The sequence below is a fragment of the Myotis davidii genome, unplaced genomic scaffold (assembly GCF_000327345.1).
Source record: "Myotis davidii unplaced genomic scaffold, ASM32734v1 scaffold346, whole genome shotgun sequence".
Taxonomy (NCBI): Eukaryota; Metazoa; Chordata; class Mammalia; order Chiroptera; family Vespertilionidae; genus Myotis; species Myotis davidii.
In genome coordinates this window covers 1,056,888-1,079,992 of record NW_006297386.1, presented here as the reverse complement: position 1 = coordinate 1,079,992, position 23,105 = coordinate 1,056,888, and the positions used below count along the sequence as shown (strand labels likewise).

Genomic DNA, 23,105 nt, shown 5'->3' with positions numbered 1-23,105 from the left:
ACACTTTTAAGTACCCTCACGCTTTCTTACTTTAGCAGGAATTTCTAATTAAGTTCAGTGTTTCAGCAGTGGGCGATTTTTTTTTTCAACACGTGGATTTTTTTTTATCTTTAGCAGGAATTTCTAATTAAGTTCAGTATTTCAGCAGTGGGCGATTTTTTTTTCAACACGTGGATTTTTTACTAGATTTCCTTCTATTTCTTTTCATAAAATTTTTAATTCTGCAGTGACAGGTAAACATTTATGGAAGTCGGCAGAGAAAGATTCTAAAGTAAATCAAGGAGTGTTTGAAGGTGAGGTATTGACACACACACACACACACACACTCTGGTTTTGCAGTAAGTTTTACTTGAAGAGACCGAGTCTGGTGGTGCCCAGTTTGTTTTTGGATGTAATTTGGGGACATATGCTATTACATGCTAATGTGTTTTGTAGCATAATTATAAACTTCAATTTTGGGGAACAATCAATATATCTGATCTTATCAAAAATCGTGAACTGCTGTTAGTGTCAACTAAAAAACAACATTTCTCTTCGGTACCTACATACTTAAGGGGGTATTTAGAAATTCAAATAGATGTATGCAGGTTATTTGGGAAACTAATTCAGGAGGACATGTCTAAGATTGCTGGTGATATAAATCTTTCAGAAAGGAGGAAGAGGAGGAATCCAGAATTGTGAGTGAAGTTGTCCTAGACAAATTTCAGAGAATTTGGGAGATGAATCTCCTTATTATCATGGAATGTAGTTGCTATAATGGACATGAAAAACCCCACAAATCTAATTTTAAATTCAAATTGTATGTGAAAAGAAATACTTATGTGTTCACTTGTCTATTCCAAGCAGACTTGACACTTGGTGCGCACCGTGGTGGAAGCTGGTTATGAACAGCAAGTGGAAATTTACACTTTTCCCATTTAAATGTGTGCCTACTTATGGCACTATTAGGGCAACGTTAGGGTGGGAGAGGACATCCTAGGATATAGTAAGCGTTGTCTTTTTAGGATAATCTGTGGATAATCATTTAGATATTTCTAAGAAATAGCAGTCACCATATGGTGTGGGTGGCTAGTTTGTTTCTGAAATGGAGTTGATTACACAGAATGTGATTGTTTGACATTATTTAGCAGAATGGATGCCAGCATCATAGCCTCTGTGTTTATTTTAAAACAAATGTACTTATTTAGCTTTTTTGTTTAGATAAAGCAAATATTTTGTGGGTTTAAACATAAGAGTGAAGTTTTAAAAGTGCAGCTTTAAGAGTCAAGTTAAAAACAGGGCACTGACTAATACTTAGTTTTGGTAAAAATTTTGAAATCACCAGAATAAAATAAAATACATTTAAGATAATTTAAACCAATTAGCAGGAAAGCACATTTTTTTCCATGTTATAGGAGAGAATGTTCTTTAAATGAAAATACTACTAGTTTAAATATGTGTAGAGCATACTTTTCTTTGAGTTATAGGGAAATGTAATCTGATCGCTGCAAAATTGAACCGTAATTTCCAAGGCAAATCCATGATTTAATCATAAATAACTCAACTTCAAATTTGTATAATTCAATCTCTAAAATCAAATTTCTGAAATTCCACCTTAACTTTTAGAACTTAAAGAGTTAAGGGTGAATTTAAGATAAGAAGGTGTTTAGATGAATTAGCCAGCATTGTTAATTAACCCACAGACAGATTTTCATTGGTTTACTCTGGTTTGAATTGCTACATGGAAAATTTGAATAATCTGCAAAGTTATAAGAAAATAACCGAGCATTGCATTTTTAAATATTTTGCTGATTAATGCTGTTGAAAACCCATATTCGTAATCTATTTTGACCATTTTCTTTGGTTACTATGTTTTTAGGGGTTGTGTTTATGAAGAATATTCGAAAGGGAGAGACTTCATTTCTTATGGTTGATGGAAAAACAAGGCTACATTTAGCAGAAGTTTAGATCTTGACATTTTAATGAGGGCATGGGTGAGTGTATACGTGTTACTGAAGACTAGTTTATATATATATGACCCATTAAAGGTGCTGCCGAGTGTGGGTGGCAACTAACGTGGGTGGAACAATATCTTCTGAGAGAGGGCAATAGCTCATACATTAGCATAACTGTGAAAAGTTCAGGAGCCATGTAGGAAATGGCTTATCTGTTTTATCACAAGGAAACAAACTTCTGGGTAAGGGTGCAAAGTGTACCACTGTCCTCTGCATACTTTTTCAGCAATCAAAGTAATTATCAAGCCCATGTATAACACTCACCTGAATGCTACCTGATTAGGAGTTCCTTTTCTGAAAGAATGTCTACTCTTCAATTCAAGACAATACTCAGGCAACAAGTAGATTTTAAGTACAGGTCTAAAGATAAAACGCAGTCTCGCAGAGGCCTCTTGAGAATGTATTTGGACTTTGCTCACTGAGAGGTTTAAAAGTGAGAGAGAATTTCAGCCTTTTCTTCTGCATATGAATGATCGTAGCCACCTGCTTATGAACCATCTCTCTTCAATGACTCAATTCTGAAAGGTCAAGGAGAATAGGTGATAAAATTCTCATAAGACAAACCAACTGACAGATATATATTTCCTTCCCTCCCTCCCTGCCTCCTGTCCTTCCTTTTTCCCTTCCTGAACCATACTTGTCTATAGATTGAATATTACACATGGGATTGAGTTTTACAGTTCTGATGATAAAGATGACTTCAAGTAAAGAAAGGAGACACAGGTCTAGTCTCACTCACTGAATTTACCGAGCGCTCACTGTGTCTGAATGCAAGTGAAGGTGTCTTTACCCTCAGTAAAGAACAGACAAAGTTTATAACATTTGCGGGGCTTTTAGTTCAGGACTGAGAATGATTTTGTAGATCAGTGTGTCCAAGAGTACTTTTTTGTTTGGCAGCATTAAGAAGGCAGATGTTTCCCTTAAGGTGTATGTATCTTTTCTAAGTGGATGTTCACATTCAAGAGCAGGCATGTCTCTTTCAAGTGACCCCTATACCCACCAAAACTGGAATATAGAGGTACCTAGAATGTCTTGTATGATTAGATATTATATGATTGATAAGTATAATATGTTTCAACATGAAATTTTAATTATGCAATTTTTACCATTTGGAAATTGTATTTAAAGGGGTGTCTCTCTAGTCTCTTTATACATCAAAGGACACAGTTGCCTAATCATTCCTCGCTAATTACAGTGACCACCTTACAGGTACATTTTTGAAAGATTCTAAACCAGTGCCATTTTATACAGTTACATGTTAAGAAGAATTTAATAATGTTGCCAATGGTTTCACATAAAATAAACACAAGACAAATAGCTCTCTTCATTAATGCATTTATACCATTTAATTACAATTTTTTTGTGATGGATATAATATCAATCAGAAATGTGCAGCTATTTGCTATATATTATGTAATTAAAAATAAAAATTATTTCCCCTGGGTATTTCCCTAAACCTCCCAGTTAAACATCTCTGGGGAAAAAGGAGTGTTGTAAGCAGAAATGTAATGGAGTTTGGTGGTTGGTTATCAAAGTTGGAATCAAGTTTTCATCACTAACATAAGAAAGACAGTCTAAGCATAAAAGTAAACACCATAAACAATAAAACAAAAATCGGAGAAATAGGTATGTTTTTTGATGGTAGGCCTCAGTATGTCTTTGGTGAAAAGTATACGTATTTGTGTGTATAGTACAGTTATGAAATATCGAAGTATTTCTTCTGAAAGTATAGAATATATTATCCTTTAAATTCCTAAATACATTTTAGTAAAATATATATTCCAAATTGAATACATTTCAGAAGCAATCATGGGTTTTTAATTAATTGTATGATTAGATAGGATATGTACAGTAGTACAGCTCAGCTGATACAAAGAACAATATAGATTATTTATGACCTGCTGACAGAATTAAAATTAATTAATGTCAACTTCTGAAAACATTAAAAAGGAAAAACCAGATTTTCTTATCCCTTGGGAAAGGTGAGGGAAAAGAATTTGTGTGTGTGTGTGGGGACAAAATTGTGATTTTACTTTGTGAATACAGATATTTAAAGCACACTGAAAAACCGTTTTAACTGACAGAAATAGTTAGTGAATCTATATAAATTCACAGAGGTTGGAAGCAGTCAAACAGTAATTTTACTCTTTCTGTATTGAGTCTAAAGTGTAAAAAGTTAAAACTGTAGAACTGAAAGAAATGCTGTGTATGCTGGGCTGTCATGTTAATTAAATAAACAACCAGAACAGTGACTCTGTGTATGAAATACATTTTGAAAAGCCTGGGGGAGGGGGTGCAGGCAGGCCAGGGTGAGTGACACTGGCATGAAAAAACATTCATTATATCTGCAGTGACATTTGTGTGAATTTGTTGTATTCTATTAGAAATACAGCTCTGGGAATAATCTCTTCAGGACTCTAGTTGAATAAAGGCTTGACCACATTTAATTTCACTTCAGTGTTAAATAAGTTTTATTTATTATGTTGAAGTAAAATGTGTATGGGCCTCAAAATGAGAAATATGCCTATATATAATAAGATTTTCAGTTAATACGGTTTGTGCCAGTGACAGCCCAGTAGAATGTCTGTAGACCTCATTGAAAACTTGTGTTGTTCAATCTATCAAAAAATGAGTTTACCTTGGGTTTATGGTAGGAGTTGTATTTTTCGGAAGACCTTATTGTTGAGAGACATAATCTCATGGATGAAGGTAATCAATGCAACTGTTGTATCAGGTGGAATCTTAAGAGATTCTGACACACTGAGGCAGTGCCTTGCACAGGGCAGGTTTCTTCAGCTTTGCAAAAGTAGGCATGATCCTGAACATTATGAATTGTTTATTTAGTTGGCCTGGTGTCTCCTATTCCATGAAGTCTTTCTCCTTCCTCTTCTCTGTGTGATATTTATAATTATATCTTCTACGACAAACCTCAAATAGATGAGATTGAAAACTTAATTTATATATTTTTCTACATTTATGCTTTCCGTAAAGCTCTATCCGGTAGTTCAGAATGAACTCCAGAAGGTTCAGATATCCCCATATTCTTGTACCTAAAGATATGCTCTGTTAATAGTCAAATGAACATTATTTTCTTTACATAGAAATGTAAATGCTTTTAGTAATTATTATATACTAGAGGCCCAATGCACGAAATTTGTGCAAGAGTAGGCCTTCCTTCCCCTGGCTGCCGGCACCGGCTTCCCTCAAAGCCTCGGCTTTGTCCGGAAGGTCGTCTGGAAGGATGTCTGGTCTAATTAGCATATTATGCTTTTATTATTATAAATATTATTATAGATACTTTTTACGATCGGTGGTATTTTTTTAAAGGGAGGTTCCTTGCCCGTCTTCCCCCATTCCCCTCCACAGGCTACCCCATGGAATTGTCTTAACTTTGAACTGAGAATGCAGTTTGCATTGTTTTCAACATAAAATACACAAGTTTAATCTCTAGAGCAAAACAATCTTAAATATGTACTTAAGTGGTAATTAAAAGAAAGATCTGCTGGATAACAATTGTCAAAAATATTAGTTGGCCATATGTGTTCACCATACAGGTATACTATTGTTTTAAAAGAAGATGCTATCCTTAGCTGATGTTATTATTTGGTCAGTAAACCTATCAAATGTTATATCAACACATTTTATCTGTGCATTAGGCCTTGTACTAAAAACCATATAAATTATACACAGATATGGTGTAGCAACTATCTTTCCAGAGCTTAGAGCCTAGTTATGGAAATGAGATGTCAACATAGAAAAGAAGAAATCCCAATAAAATATCTAAATGACCTCTTAGACTTAGATACATGTTGAAGGAATGCATATAATAGCATCAGGCAGATTTTCAGAGTAGATCCAGAACCATTCATCTCTTCTCTGAAAATGTATGCAAACTTTAATCTGTTCATTTTTCTGGGTATAAAGTTTAAATAGTGTCATAGATTTTTCAGAAAGTCCTCAACACATAATACTTACACATAAATGTTTTAGATTTTGAGCAACTTTACATTTTGATGATAGGGAGAATTTTTTCTTTGAAATGGAAATTAATTTAGTGTACACTTATATTAGTTCTGAGATAAAGGTAGAATATTATAGGATTTAGGATATATACTTCAATATAGTACAGTGATTGTTCATTTTCATATCTTGAGATGGTTTATGGCTGTAAGTAACTTGTTGCAATGAAATCTGAAACTGGTTAAGTCTGTGCAGGCTATAGTAGGGAGACTAGAATTAGTCTGATTTTAGAGGGAAGGAAACTGAGGGGGAAACTGCTAAATGTATGTAGCCAGGGTGAGGCAAAATGTTGGCTTTTATCCAATTTTCTAGGACTTGAATATGTTGCTGAGGAAATGCAGGAGAAAAAGGTCCAGACTGGTCATTTTAAGCCTATGTATCATTTGTGATTTTATACTTGGAGCCAACTCTAAATCCCCATTCAAAATTAGAGGATTGAGTAAAAAGTATTGGATACACAGATAACACAAAACTCTTGAACCCTTACAATGTACTTTCTGGTCATCAAATGTACCAGGCAGCCTCTGGGATGTATTATTCAGGACTTTGCATCCTATGAGTGAATATCAATTTAAATGCAAAGTCTAAGTTTGTGGAGTCTATCTATCTCAGTATGCAATGGTGGCTTACATATTGAATTTTGTTTTCATTTTAGTTTTGCAATAACTGATTTAAAAATGTTCAGGATTCAAAATTCAAGGCAAAATTAATTTGCAGATCAGTAAAGCATTTCTTTGTTAGCATAGGCAGCTGGTTGCTTTTGTTCACCTAAATTATTTTGCACGGTTTACTCGAGAATCCATTAAAATACAAGTAAATAGGATCTAATATTAGAGGAGGTTATGAAGAACATTACCAATTTGAAGGCAGAAAGCTATTTGGGAAAAGTCACAAACTAAACAACTTCTACCTGTTTGATTTGATTAGAACTTTTATTTATTATTGAATTTAAATGATTATTAAGATTTTAAGTATCATCAGTCCTGCTAGGATAGTAATAAAATTACTTAAGTGTAGTTATGTTCTTTCATCATAAGAACATGAGTAGTCATAAGGACCACATAACGGCTGTTGATGTGTGCGTATTTGTGTGTATATTAATGCATGCGTGTGCAAGAGTGCACGCCTGTGTGTGTACATGTGAGACTTTTCCTCTGCCAGGAAATTGCATTGGTTGTATCAGTTTAGTGGGGAAACAGTGTCACCCAGTGGCTTCAAAGAAAACAGTTCTGTAAATATTATAGGTAAGCGCTGTCCAAGTCTAATATAACACGAGCCATATATTTAATTTCATATTTTCAAATAGCTACATAAAAAAGTAAAAAGAAACAGGTGAAATCCATAATAATAATGTTTAATGTAATACAATACATCATGTGACCATAATACAAATATAAGAAAATCAAGAAATGTTTGCATTCCGTATTTTGTACTAGGACGAAATGTCAATATCTAATGTGTGTTTTACACTTAGAGCACAAATCAATTTGGTGTAGCCACATTTACACTGCTCAATAGATACATGTGGCTAATGGTTGCCTTAGTGGACAGTGCAGCTATACACTGTATTTAAACAAATGAAGTACTTGAAAACGAATGTCACCTCTTCAGGTACAATGGGAAAATCTATGTAGATTTAATGATAGCATTTAATATACAGTCATTCAAATTTATATGTAATCTTGATAGCTCAGTTTTGTACCACTAACTACCCCAATACTTGGCAAATCTGTTTTCCCTCTTTTCCTCGGCTCCTATTATTACACCTATTTTAAAATATGATTCTTGTATTGGAGGGGGAGTTTAACTGAGTTCTTACTCAGGAATCTTTATGGTAAGCTGATTTATAGCACAGTATCGAATTTTCCAGTTACTTTTTTTGTAAAATTTATTTTTATTGTTGAAAGTAATGCAGATGTACCCTTTTCCCCTCCATTAATCCCTGCCCCCCGCCCCCCTGCCTATCCAGTTAATTTTGAATTTGCCTTCCAGAGATTGATTCTTAACAGGGATTACTTATGTATACAGTGTGAACATGTGATTCGTCATGTTCACGGTTATTAGTCTGCAATGGGGTTATCTAATGTCTCTTTAGAAATGAAAGTGCCTATGTTTATAGTGCAGATCCTTATCTTTGTAACTTAGGAAACTAAAGTGACAAACCTTCTAGCAACTTTAATGGATGAAAAATATAACAGATGACTTTTCACTATTTCTTATGTAAACACCACTCTCATGGATATAGAAAATGAAAATATTTCCATTTTGTGTGTAGAGAGGACTGGAGATTTTGACAGAGTGGAATTTATATATATATATATTTCAGAGAGGAAGAGAGAGGGAGAGAGAGACAGAAACATCAATGATGAGGGAGAATCATCATTGCCTCCTGCATGCCCCACACTGGGGATCAAGCCCACAACCTGATGAATTGAACCGCGACCTCCTGTTTCATAAGTGGACACTCATCCACTGAGACACACTGACCAGGCAATAGAGTGGAATTTTTAAATTAGGAATTGAGATTAGGTGGCTTTGGAGCTTTATGTGATTTCAAACTTCAGGGCAAACTCAGAAAAATGTATAAATAAAAATGACAATAACTATTAAATGTCACCTTTTCTTCCATTTCCTCTCCCCAAACTCTCCGAATTCAGTAACTTCCTAGGCAAAGTTCCTATGTTATATTGAGAATTTTGAGGTTTACGAGAATTAATTTATATATGGCATGTTTGTTTATATATATAAATATATAGAATGATTTTTAAAGTATGCATTTATTTTGTGCATAATATTTATAGCTGTGTGATGCTTATAGTGACTTGATTTACAAATTTCCCTTTGTTTAAAGCAAGACACATTTATCTTTGCATTTCTAAATAAAAATAGTGAGATACACAGATTTTCACATATCACTTAGGAAATAATCTGGAGAAAACAAAAGGCAATAGAATCATAGTATAGGAAGAAGCACATTTGGTTAAAGTGAAGCTGGCTTAAGTAGACTTCTTGAAGTAGCAAGTTGAAGAATAAAATACCATCCTATGTAATAAAAGCCTAATATGCAAATCAACCAAACTGTGGAAGGACCGGTGGAACAACTGGTCGCTATAACATGCACTGACCACCAAGGGGCAGATGCTCAACCCAGGAGCTGTCCCCTGGTGGTCAGTGTGCTCCCACAACGGGAGCGCCGCTTAGCCAGGAGTTGGGCTCACAGCTGGCTAGCGCAGCGGCGGTGGCAGGAGCCTCTCCTGCCTCTGTGGCAGTGCTAGGGGGCAGTGAGCCAAGAGCTAAGGAACAGTGAGCAGGCAGGTGGTAAGGAGTGAGGGGTCCTGGACTGTGAGAGGGATCCCGGACTGCAAGAGAGCACAGGCCGGGCTGAGGGACCCTCCCCAACCCCTAGCCCCCAGTGCACAAATTTTGTGCACAGGGCCTCTAGTATTAATCATAACTGTTACTTGAAATAGTATGTATTTGAAAGTAACTAGTCATTTGTCCTGGCTAGTTTTGAAAGTGCTCTAAATTAATATGGTGGTTGGTCTTATATCTATATGTATGTTGTGTGTGTGTGTGTGTGTGTGTGTGTGTGTGTGTGTGTATTCATTTAAATTCAGTTTCCTTCCATTTTAACCTCACTTTCTTTCAATTTTAACCTAACAGATTCTTCTTGCTTAGAGAGTATTTAAAAATTTAAGGAATGCTTTTCTATCCCCCACACTCCACAGTACCTTGTCAGAGTATTAAAATAATTTTATGCAAGAAGGCTGTGGTTTTGATTTAATATGATTTTAATAAAAATTTTCCATCTTCTGGAGTAAGCTTAAATAACTGAACTTATGCTATGTCTATGGCAAGTGTTTCTTCCTCTCCAGGTATAATCCACTTAAATAAACCTAATGGAATTTTGAAGTCATAGAAACATAATTTGGGGGGGGATGTTTTATTTTATGGCAACTCATGTGGAGTCAGAGTCCCTAGGACATTTTTAAACTAGTGTGAAGACAAATAAAGGAAATAGTTCTTATTTAAAAATGAAGTATTTTGGAGATTCAAATGAACAGTTCTGCTTAGGAAATGCTCCCCGGGAAGCGGTGTTGGTCCTTGTGATATGAAGCATCCCCTTGTTTGGTGAGTTAGTATTTAGAGGTCCCGACTTAGCATCAGTCTCTTAGAAAGTTTGCAAAGGAGAGAACCTGTTGAGTTGCGTGTGCTACCTTGAACATTTACTTTCTAGGCTCAGAAACTAAGGAAATAAGATTCAGATCATACAGCTTTCATTATAAAAGGAATCAAACTTAACCTCCTTGTCTCAGCCAGAAATATTTCCTTTAGAAAATTCTGGCCCAATGCCTTGCTCATTGTGGGTGCTGGCTGGCAGGGTAAATGGATGGAAAAGAAATAAATGACTTTTAATCTGAAATATTTATCTACCTAATCTTCGGAGACTGGGGTAGTGATTAAACCAATTTAAGTATACTTCTGTAGAGAGACAAGAAAAGAAATGGTCTGTTAAACTAGTTTATGAGCTTACATTTTATATTTTTGTTGCTTTAAAAATATTCTCTTGCATGTGTCAGATAAAAGGCTGAATTTGCAGTGCCCTTACTGGTAGGAAATCCCACATTCAGCATGAGTCCTAGATATTTATTTTTAGCTCACTCCCAACTGAAAATAACCAACCAAAGCTACCACAAGATCACTGTAGTGTAAACTTTAGAAAGATCTCTGAAATTAAGGTATATATTTTAGAAAAATAAAATTGTCTCTTTTTTAGTTCAAGTAGCAAATTGAGAATGAAGAAACTTTGACTTCATTTGTTCCCACCGCTTCCTACAAAGTGCTGGCAAGTGTTCTTCAATGAAGGTTCTTAGTGAATAGCTGTGTTTCCTGAAAAGGCTAATGTAAATAAAGTCTGTGTTTTATCGTATAATTGTGCTCATTAATTACCAAATATATTTTGAGCCAGTTGCTTTCAGAAATGTCTTCGTGAGATTAACCTATTTAAGATGTCATCTAACTGTAGTCCTACTGGAACTGTACTGAATATTCTAGAGGTTTGGTAGTGTAATTTCAGTCCCGATGAACTGAAAAATCAAAAACAATTTACAAGATTTTATTAAAAGGACAAGTTTTAGTCTACCCTGTCAATTTCTTGGTCCATCTAGTTTTTAACAGAACTTAACTTGCTAAAATAGAACATTTTAAGTCAAATAAGAATATTTTGTTGCTGTGGTTTTAATACTTAATGACGATATTGTCAGATCCTCTCACTGAAATCAGAGTATGTTTTTTTGAGTATGTTGGGCAAGTTATCATGCCTTTAGATAAACCAGGAGTACAGTGTTTAGATAAAAAAAGTTATTTTCAACTTACTTTTACAGAGATGTGGTTTTCTTTTTTTTTCATCTTTGGAAGTCAAATGGTAGATATTTTAGAAAGGTTGCCATTACTAAACACTTTTCAGAGTTTGAGATTTTTTGGAATATAGCATTTTGTAAAACTCTGAACATTGTTTCCATTTGAAAAAATATATTGCAAAGTGAGAATTTAGTTACAAATTAATTTATATTTTGAGATAATCAAAATATATTCTTATAGACAAGCCATTTATAAATTTATTTGATATTTTTATAAAAAATTTAGAAGCAAAACCTTTTTAAACTATATTTTCATTTCGGGATGGGAAAGCTAACTCTGTGGCTGTACCATCTTGAATAGTGTCTGTTTTTTACTCTTCATGATTTGTTTTGGCTAGATAAACAGGGCCTAAGTAATAGCACAGTTATCCTTTGCTTCTCTTTATTCCTTTTTACTTGAATAATAATTGGGATTGGATCTTCTTAACCCTTTTAGAGAATGACTAAATCTTTTAAAATTTTCAGAAGTTAACTAGTTCTACATGAAAAGTGTGAGAATTCGCTTGGGAATGTTGGATACAGATATAACTGAACACTGATTATGTTATCTGAAAAATAATGTGGCATTCAGAAATCAATTTTAGCCCATAACAAATTTGTGAAAGAAATTAATGCTAGTATTTTACTCTGCAGAAAAAAGACTAGATCAAAATCAAAACTAATTTCTCCATTTTTTAAAAGAATATTTATCATATGGTCTTAGGGTGCACTTTTAACTTAGAACTCCTTATGGTTTAGAAAGAGAGGAAGATCCTGAGAGAGTCACTCCTGGACACTGGGCAGGAAGTCTAGCCATGCATTGGCTCAGGATGTTTTTAGACCAAAAACACTTTCATTGTTTTTCATGCTATTCACGAACTTTCCTGAGATTCAGTACTTTCCAAGAAATTGATACTTATACTTTTAATTCTTTAGTCCATTTATCACTTTGACTTATAAATGTACCTTCATGGCAAGCTTGTGTAAACTTTTACTGCTTATGTGACCAGACTGACTAAAAATGTCAGCAAGTAAACGTATCTTCTTTAAGATCTAGGACTCTTTCACATTCATTCTTTGTTTCCTTCTGGGTATTTCAATTTGCCTAGACTCTTATCTTCTTTTCCCTGGCGCTAAATAATCTGATATAAGTATAACGTGATGTTTATGAATTCTAACAATAAATGCCTCTTGGTAGTAGGTTAATAGACGTCCTTCAGATGCTTTCAGTATTTGTGAGGGAGTAGCCTGACCTCACCTACTTATGATTACACATTATCTGGCACCTTCTAAGCGGAACTGCATTCTGTAGTTCTCAAATTTTAGTATGAATAAAAATCATGTAGGAAGCCTAGTAAGATGCAAATTCCTAGACCTGTGGTCTGATATTCTGATTTAATTATATGTAGGATAAAGCCCAGAACTCTAAAGTGTTAAGGGGTATTTTAGGTGCCTTAGTGGAGAAGCACTATAGACATACAACTATATGTCTACTAAAACTGGACAGCATGTTCTGACTTTTATAATCTGATTAAACATATAGTTAAAAAGTAGTTGGCTCAGTATCATGGGAAAATAATGTATTTTATGCACACGTAAATACATTCATACACAGAGAGATTCATGAACCTATGGCATTCATAAATTTTTACTTTGATTTCCCCATTGTGTATACCTCAGGGAAGTTCTTTGGTCATCATATCAATTTCTTCTGTAAAATAGGAATAGCAATTTGTCTAATTATCTCATGTTGCTGTTATAAAGCTTACATAAAAACGAATTGCTATACGATTGTTAAGTAGAAAGAATATAAGGCACTAAACTAAGCCAAGGCAGACCAAGGCTTTGTAATGTATTCAAGTTTCTTCAACTTTCTGAACTTTAATAATCTCACCTATAACGTAGGAATAATATGTCTTATTTCTTAAAGGCATGAAGATTAAATTAATAGAAATAATGGATATCAGTTCTTCTCAAACATTAAGAATAGTATCAATTGCTGCCTATTAGGGCCATACCATTGAATGTTGTAGGCTACATGTAAGAAAGCACAATGTAAAACAAAACCAAAATAATTTTGCATTTGATAAAAATACATACTTGAAAGTCTTACAAAAGATGCATGTCTTCTGGAAGTTAATTAAAATATTAAAAAGTTGCTTAAATTACAATCGAAGCCACTGACAAATGAGCGTAGAAAGCCTGACAAGTTAACAGTGGGAAGAGGAAAGCCTGACAAAGATGTTCACAGGTCCTTCAAAAGAAGATGTGAATAAAAAGGGATGCAGGGAGATATTTAGAAAAATTGATGGAGTCTTGGACATGTTTGTGAAAAATGGCTGATGATGCTGTTGGGAGTCAGTTGTGGAATCAGATGTTAAAAAACCCCATCTGAAACATGATTTGTGCTCTACCTGCCATTATTATGCATATTTTGATTTGTAAAACCTTTTTTTTTAAAGAATTTTTAGTTTCATTTTTTATGGTAAAAATTCTAGTCCTACCCTTCCTTTTCTCATTATTTGCCAATGATACCATTATTCTCATATAACAGGGACTTCATGCTTAAAATCTATGGAAAGCAACTAGTACAGTGGTGGTCCTCAGTAGAAGCTAGTGATTGTTTATTTCATCACATAAGTAGATGCTTCCTCCTCTTTTAACCAGCTACCTGTAGGCCTCCATACTCAGACTGCATTTCTTTCAGATTTCCCCACTTATTGAATAACCTTCAATCTAGTCTGAAGTGTTACTGGTTTGACCTCAGCAGGAGCAGGACTCCTGCATCATCCTACTCTACTGGTTTCCATTTAGAAATTCTGCCTGCAGTAATCATCTTTTTTTCCATTGTGGTCATGGAAAGGTCTCTGGATTTCACTCTGTGATGTAGGAGGGGATGGCAGAGAGGTGATGGGAGAGGTTCATCAGATCAGTAGGCCATGGGAATCATTGCAGGACTGTTGGCCCAAGCAAAAAGGGAAGCCATGGAAGGGTTTTAAGTAGAGAAAGGATATAATTAGACTTGTGTTGAATAGGATCTCTCAGTCTCTCCTAGCATAGGTGCTAGGATGGAAGAAGAGAGAACAGTTAGAAGACTGTTTTGCAATAATCCAGGGAGGATTGGGAATTAGACCAAGAGGTAGTGTTTGTGGGAAGATTGTAAATATATATTTTAGAATAGGAAGAGAGTTCCTTTAATAGTTTCTCTTTTGTTTAGGAGTCTAATATTAAGGATATTTATTTATTTATTTTACTTGCTTTTAGAAAATCTGTATGGGTTGACTCCCTTCCCCAACCTCTCCCCCCCTCCCCCACAGTGTTATCTTCTGCCTTTGCCTTCCAGAGAACATACAGTGTGTGGGCGTGACTTTCTGGAAAGCCATCCGATCTCCTTACACTGAGACAGGTTCTAAGAAAGTATCTTAAACTCTTCAAAAGGTATAAGTTTGTTAGAGTATTGTAACATTTGGTATGATAAAATTGGTTTTGAAATTTCATTCTTATATAAATGTCTTTTTATTTTAAAATAAATTTTAATAAAATAAATGTTTAATAAATTCAAGTGTTGTTTTTTTTTAGATGTATTTGTAGCTCATGCTCTAAAACCTCAAGCTCTGATATAACAAAACCATTAGACTGTTCAAAGAAAATTCAAACTTTTCTCTCTTATTAGTCTTTGAGTAGTCTGACAAATCCCATTTTTATCTAAAGGCATGTTGCCAATGCATCCCAGACCTTCCTATAGAGGAAACGCTTCTATTTTGTTTTCATATTAACTCAGACCATTTGTCAACCTGCAGAGTACTTCAGTGATAGGTGCTATATAAATATTTAAATTATGATAGCTTGATTGCACTGTAACTTCACAGAGTTTGCTAACTCTACACTGTGGTTAATATGTGATGATGACGTATTTTATATACTGCTTGAGAGCAACAAAAGATAAGGACTTTTATAGAATGCTAAATGACGAGTTTGTAACCACATAAGAAAATACTTTGATTAATGGAGAGGTACATCCGAGAAACAAAACTGAGGGCACGGCATGCTAGCTATCACCTTCAACAATGAAATGCGTAGAAGAAAGGAAAGTTTTCAAGATGTTTGTTGTTTGTATGAGGGTATCATGGTGATTTATATTTAGTTTTGTATTTTTTCTGTGTTTCCTAAGTTTCCCAATCTGTACACATATTTTAACAGGAAAACAAAACTTTATGGTGAAATATAGTCATTTGACATTGTTACTCTGGATTTGTTCATAGACCACTTTTATGGCCACTTGTCTAGTAGTTGTTGAACTTGCAGAATTGGAAATGGCAACTCCAGGTGCTTTTATGAATGGTAATGTGATTTTCAGTACTTGGTAAAATACCTTCTGAGGTAAAATCTTTCTGCATGCCTAATTCGTCACCCAGATGGCTGTACAAGCTTAAGTTTCTTAAAATGTTGGCGGTTCAACTGGTACATGATCCCCTAAATGGGTCTCCACAACTATAGATTGACATATACATGAATCTTGTAACGTTACCTAAAAGTATAGTTTTATGAAAACATATGCATACACATGTGCTGAAATGTGTGCATATGTTGCAAAGGATTTGGGCCTATTTTTGGTTAAAAGGTGGCAACAGGACTATAGCACCATGACTGTGATATGATGAGAGAGCATGAAAACAAATCATGTTCTACCAAAGAGATAAAATTCTCTTTAAAAAATATATTTTTATTGATTTCAGAGAGAAAGGAAGAGGGAGAGAGATAGAAACATCAATGATAAGAGAGAATCATTGATCGGCTGCCTCCTTCACACCCCCTACTAGGGATTGAGCCCGCAACCAGGCATTTGTCCTTGACAGGCATCGAACCTGGGACTCTTCAGTCTGCAGGCCAAAGCTCTATCCACTGAGCCAAACAGGCTAGGGCAAAAGAGAAAATTCTATATAAAACATATGTAAGGAAGATATTGAGCCTATCTCACTGATTATTGGCCTGGGGATTGGAAATCAAAATCAAGTTTGTAATGATTGTTTTTTAAAGTAATGAACATTTAAAAATACTTTTTCCTTGCCTGAAAGAATTCTGTGTACCGTAGTTATTAAATACATAGTATATTTTTTCTAATATTTTATACATAGTCTATAAATAAAATATAGGCATATTAAATTTATAATAATTTTAAATTTTATCTATAATTCATGCAGCAATATTATAAGTTATTTCAATATTTTGCTTTTTTCTGCATCTGAGTTTGTACAGTTTTGCTTCTCGGGATCTTGTTGATTATTCTTTGAATTTTCTGCATAAGACTAGGGAACTTTGTATTTTTCCATTTGCTGTTGCTTGTTTAAATACATGAATAGGGGAAGAAAGAAGTAATATTTGAAAAATTACTTCCACATCTAGGATTATTAACATGCTTTCTCATTTGAAGAACTATAAATTTTGGTGGAAATAAATTTGAAAATATTAAACCAGCTTCTGTATCTACCTAAGGGGTGTGTGTGGGAAGCACTAAAATGACCATGGTCTCACTTAACCTCTCTCCCCACCCAACATTTCCAGAAATAAATATAGAATCAGAGATGGTAGTTAAACAACAACAATAAAAAATAACCTTTACTCAAACATTCCACTCTCTTTTTACTATCCAAGGAGAATTAGCAGATTATGTTTGTGATGGTTGATTTGAAGTGACAGAAACTGGTAGGCATTTCTCTGCCAACTGTCTGTATGGATTGGTGGGAGCTGGTGGGGGGAGGGAAGGGCAGGGGTGGAACCCTGGGATGACTGACACTGGAGTCTGCCTTTGGCTGGAATCTAGTTCCCAGCCTTTCAGAGATGCACTTTTCCCATAGAACCAGAGTATCCCTTGCTGCAGCACACGGATGATAAAACTGTAACTCATCAATCAGAATGTCGGGTTTTTAATTTACACCAGGGAACTTAACTGTGAGGAAGACCTGCGCTTTCCAGCAGTTACTGGTGAATGCTTCTTGTTTTTAGTGGGAAGGTTACCTTTAGCATGGTTAGCTTCTGGACTGCAACTGGGGAATCTCTGGATTGTGGGAATTTTGGAAAATTCACACTGTTCATTATTTTTATTCCAGAATGTTTGAAGAGTGCCCACAGCTCACCAGAAAGGGTGGGAATGTTGGGAGAGGGTTTAAAATGGATGGGCCTTGCACCCACTCCTGGAGCTCATAGTAAAGATAGTGTATTAACAAATGATTACAGTGCCAAGTGATAAATGCTTTGAAATACAGATAAGTCATGAGAACTTTGGTCCCCAGAAAGGTCGTAACTAAATTTAATACTTGAATACGATCATCCTCTTAACATGAACTTCTGGTAAAATTCTTTCTTCCTTTCCTTTCTGACTTCTCTTTTTGATTTATATTTAACTTTTTCCCCATGTGTTTATGTTAATAGTAAGCTGACTGTAATCAATTTGGTGCAATGTGAGGAATATATCTAAAAAAGGAAAAAAATAAGAATATCTTTCAGAGAATGTTTTGCTCTATTCCCCTTGTGGGCATGAGGTCCAGAGGGAAGGAGGGAGGGAAAGGGTAAAATGTGTGTGGAGTTATCAGTAGATGCTAGGTGTGGAGGGATATGTTCCGGAAATGACATGTGGAACAGGTTTAGGCTCAGTATTTGTGGTCAGGAAAGAAGTGGGATGGTAGGAAATTTTTCAGAGATAACACAGAGGGGACTCTTCCCCCCTCCTCACATGGGAGTCTGTACTTGTTCTTCAATAAATTTCCACCTTTGCTATATATATAAAAAAGATAAGACAGAGAAGTTTGGGGGTGGGGAATGAAAAACAGAGTGTCTTAAGATTAGGTTGAGGAATATGAACATTGTTCTGTCGGAACCAAAAGATATTAAAAATTTTAACCAGAGGGTGATGTGAACAGATGCAACACATAATTTTGAGAGCAGTGGACCAGGAGTACACTGGACACAGATGAAGAGCACACTGGACACAGGAGACATTTAAGAAGCTGTGGTGAAAGTCCTGGGCACTGAAGATTTATTAGGACAGCCGTGGTGGACAGGAAAGGTGATTTAAGAAAAAATGAAGAGCTGCAATCTGTAGGATTAGTCAGGGATTGATGGTGGAAGAGGTTAACAAAGTGCATGAATGTCCTTAAACTCGTGACTCTGCACAACTGGAAAGTTTAGGATTCTGTTGTTTGAGAGAAAAATATCAGAGGATCAGCTTTGGTTTGTTTTAGGTTCAGAGTGAGGAAGGGAGGATTTTGGACATAGTCACTGTATGTGACTTATGCACCTCATGTGGCCATGTGTGCTCGAAGGAGCCCAATTTCATTCACAAAAATTTTATAATAATAAAAGCACAATATGCTAATTAGACCAGATGTCCTTCCAGATGAAGTTGGGGCTGCAAAGGAAGCCCGGGTCCTGGGTGCCAGAAGGAAGCCAGTGCCGGCAGCCGGGGGCGGGGGGGTGGGGGGGGGGGGGCCTACTCTTGCACGGATTTTGTGCATTGGGCCTCTCGTATATTAATATCAGAGTTGCGGTTGCTCACCATGTTACCATACTCACTATGTACATGCTTTCTGGATCCAGAAGTTTCTGTGGCTGGTCTGTAACTGCAGAGTCTGTACTTGTGCAGGCTTTTTAAATAAGTGCTTTTTAAATAAGTATAAAGACTATCACCTTATTTAAGATTAGGGTCCTAAATCTTTCAGGGCAGACAACTTTGTACTCTTGGTGCTGTTTTTACCAATGAAATAGTCCAGCTGGATCAGTAGAGGCTGTAGCTTCTGTGTAACCCTCTGAGAATCTCCTAGGTGAGGGACTGTCATAATCCCTGGTCACATTTTAAAAGTTAAAGGGCAGAATTCTTATCCTTGAACAAATGAATGCTGGATCATATGACTAGTTAAAAATTACTTTATCAGTTGAGCAATCTAGGGAGTCTAGAGCTGTTCACTTTGTAAAATTATCATGTTGAGTTTCACTTTGGTTTTTCTTGGGTTATTCTAGAATAGATCTTACAATGGTTTGTCTTTATATATATATATGGTTTTTCTTTACAAACATATATTACATATATGTATGTATATGTGTGTGTATATCTGTATAAATTGGGCTATACATTCTAGGTCAAAATTCTATAAATGCAGTATGATGTCTATCCTTTGTCCACATGTTAAAGATTTTCATCTGGTAAAATCTTCATTGCTTTCAGTATTCTTCTAAACTTGTCTCTATAGGTCAGAGTAGATTTTTAGAGGACATTTTTTCTTATTTATGTTCCTTTTCTTAGAAAGCAATACTGCTATTATATCATAGGGTTGGTGGGAAATTAAAGGTAGACAATATGGGAAGGTGAACTCCCTGACAAATGGTCCTCATTCAACTTTTGTTTAATCGCTACCATGACAGGGAGCTAAGGTCCCTTCCGCACATTTCCATTCTCCCTCTTCCTCATTCTGTATTCCTGTATCTCTCTACCTTCCCCTACCACCACCACCCCTCTGTGTGTGTGTGCATGTGTGTGTGTGTGTGTGTGTGTGTGTGTGTGTGTGTGTGTGTGTGAGAGAGAGAGAGAGAGAGAGAGAGAGAGAGAGAGAGAGAGAGAGAGAGAGAGAGAAATGGTGATCTTTTGAAATTCAGAAGTCCAGAACCTGGTATAGTAATTTCGATACAGTCTAAGTGGAACAAAACAGAATGTAACTATCACCCTTTTGTGTACTAAAATAATTTTTGTATTTTTTTTTTTCAACATACACTCACCTAAGCACCAATCCCAAACCTAAACTGTATCAAAATGTGGGTGAGCAGGCAGGGTGTGTGGGATTCTGTCACATTACAAATCACTAATCTGAATATAGTCAGACTCTAATGTACTAAGACTGCATTTGCTTTTTTTTTGTAAGCAAAGTAATATATAAAATTATAGAATTACATTTAATTTTTAATATTTGATCAGCTAAAGCTTTGAAGACTTTCACATGAGTTAACACTAAGTTCTGTCTGTCTGTACTGCGTCTTTAGTACTTTGGACCTTCTGCTCTTGTTTGGTATAGTTGAAACAGGAAGAAAGCCAAGATTTCTGCTCTATTAAATATCTTCTGGTGATTTATGTGTGATGAGTGGTGAAAAGTGGGAGGAAGAAACATTATGCGTATAAAAGTTGGTTGAGTTTTAGAGAATTAAACCAGTTCCATTTGCCTACTTTTCTCTTTATTCAACGTAGACCTTTAACACAAATAGAAATCTACAGTAGATTTAATAATGCCTTAGATTCTCCTTGGTTACAAAACCATGGCTAGGAAAAGAAGCAACATGTTAATATCACAATTTGCCCATGATTTCATACTTAATACAAATACTAAAACAATTGACAAATTTATAACTGTCACTTCCATATTGGTCTAAAATGTAGTTGGAAAAGCTAGGTTTGAGGTTTGATGTACCAAATTATGGGGACTTCGGAAGTATTATGAGCATAAGATGGCACCATCAGTGGCGAAATGAACTCTACATCCTAGGGGGGCTCTTTTGAGATGCCAGTACAGCGGTTCTTTGTCTCCTGCAAAGGTGTTTATCACATGGTCAGCTTTTTCAAATTCTAACCTGCTCTTGATTCTAGTATGCTCTCTAGTTAGGCTTCCCCACCTCCTGAATCAAGGTTGTAGTGAGCCACAGTAACTAATGCGTGTGTCACCTCCATCAGGTATGTTCAAGTGAGGGGGAAAAAAGTTTCCAAATCACAGCTTCATCAATGTGATCTAAGAAGGACATGAACCTAATCTGTGGACCAAATGAACATTTACTTCCCTGTACAAAGTTCCTGTTAGGAGAGATTTAAATAAATACACCTTAGAGGAAGGGCCTTTTCAGAAGTTTCATTTGACACCAGTGAAATATTCTTGTAAGAGGCAGTATTGGCCTCGATGTTTACAGTCATTTGGGTTTTACTTTTGAGTTTTATGACTGGTTTTCTAACCTTGAACAGTAGACCATCTCATAATTTTTCCCATAAAGTTATGCTTTATTATTTACTTTCTATAGTTTATGAGTTATAGGGGAATCATGAAAAAATGGGGAAGGGAGTAACTAGAACACTGAACATTCTAAAAGGATATCTGTGAATTAAAGATAGTATGACTTTTTCATGAGCTCACATAAATAAGAAACCTCTTTGTGGCATTTGGGCAATAAATGAAGATTTATTTCATCAAGCATTGAAATGAAATGGGCTGCTAGTTTCCTAAAGAGTTGCATCTGAAACATTTTTTATCTAATTTAGTTGAATATTGATCATGTATAATACATGAGCTATCAGAAAAGCATTACAATTGTGTAGAGCTTTACATATTATTCCAGAAGTTCCAAAACTCTATAATTTTAACCTCTATAGAAGAAAATGTCATTTTTAAATGTAAATAAAATATACCAGACCTTGATTCAGTTGTTTTGGTTTGCGTACTCTGTGTTTCCAAAGTTTAAAACTGAGTATTGCATTGTTATCAACTGGAGCTAATTTTGCCCCCATGGGACTTTTGGCAAACTCTAAAGATATTTTTAGTTTACAGGACTTGGGGGGGGGGGTGCTCTTAAGGTACAAGTAATAGGTAGAGGCCAGGAATAATGTTGAACATCCTACAATGCACAGGATAATCCCCCAAACAAAGAATTATCTGACCCAAAATGTCGGTGGTGCCAAGGTTAAGAAAACTTAAGAGTATTGTGCATTCATTTTTATTAAATCTCTATATGGGAAGGAGGATAAAATGAATGGAAATAGACTATTTTCTTATTCTAAGTGTGAAAATACAAATAGCAGGATCCATTGGTGGAGGGATTCAAGAACAGTGCAGTGATTAAGATGCAAGATTTATTATCAGGTTTGTGTTTTAATCTTCACTCCACCTACTTATTAGCTGTCTGGCTTTGGGTAAAATGATTAATCCCTCTGAGGCTGAATGTATTCATTTATAAAATGTGGATAATAAATTCCACCTTACAGTCTTGCTCTGGTAAATAAAATTATGTTTATAATCTGGAAAATATTACATGTTCAATGAATGGTAGCCACTGTTACCATACCTAGAATATAATTTGAGATAGTGTAATATTTATATAGTCATATAGAATGAGATGGTAGAAATGCTATCATAGAGGTAAATTTATTGAATGAAATATAAGGATTTCTCTGCTATTTATGGAAGCCATGTAGTCTTTAAATATATCTATATATCTTTATCTGAAGAACTGGAAAAAGGATATTTAGCAATCCAGGGAAATCTATAAAAATGTAATCTTTAAAACAGGAAACTAACATTAAAAAATGCGGAATTATTAACGGAAATTACCAATAGGGGTTTTCAAAAGAAAACAAAAAAGGATCTTTAAAAGAATTTTTTTTATTTTTTTGTAATGTTTAAATATTTTTCAAAAAGCCTGTATTACTTTTGTAAGTAAGAAAAACATTACCCCCAAAAAGAAACATTACAACAAAACCCTCATACTTTCCCAGTACAAATGTTGAAAATACACTTGTTAAAACATACCTTTTCTAATTTATAGTTACCCTTTATGCTAGTTTATCTCTTTTAGTTGGTTTCCCTTTTTAGTCACCTTTCTTAAAGTGGTTAAGCTGTGGAACCCATTAAAATTTTACTGGCATGATAAAGTTGGTCATATTGATGCCTTT

The 23,105-nt window shown here is 35.1% G+C and overlaps 1 protein-coding gene across 1 annotated transcript in view; it reads left to right on the top strand.

The window, feature by feature from the left end:
• Positions 1-23,105, top strand: part of PDE3A (phosphodiesterase 3A) — a 258,068-nt gene that overhangs the window by 648 nt on the left and 234,315 nt on the right. The window lies entirely within an intron of this gene.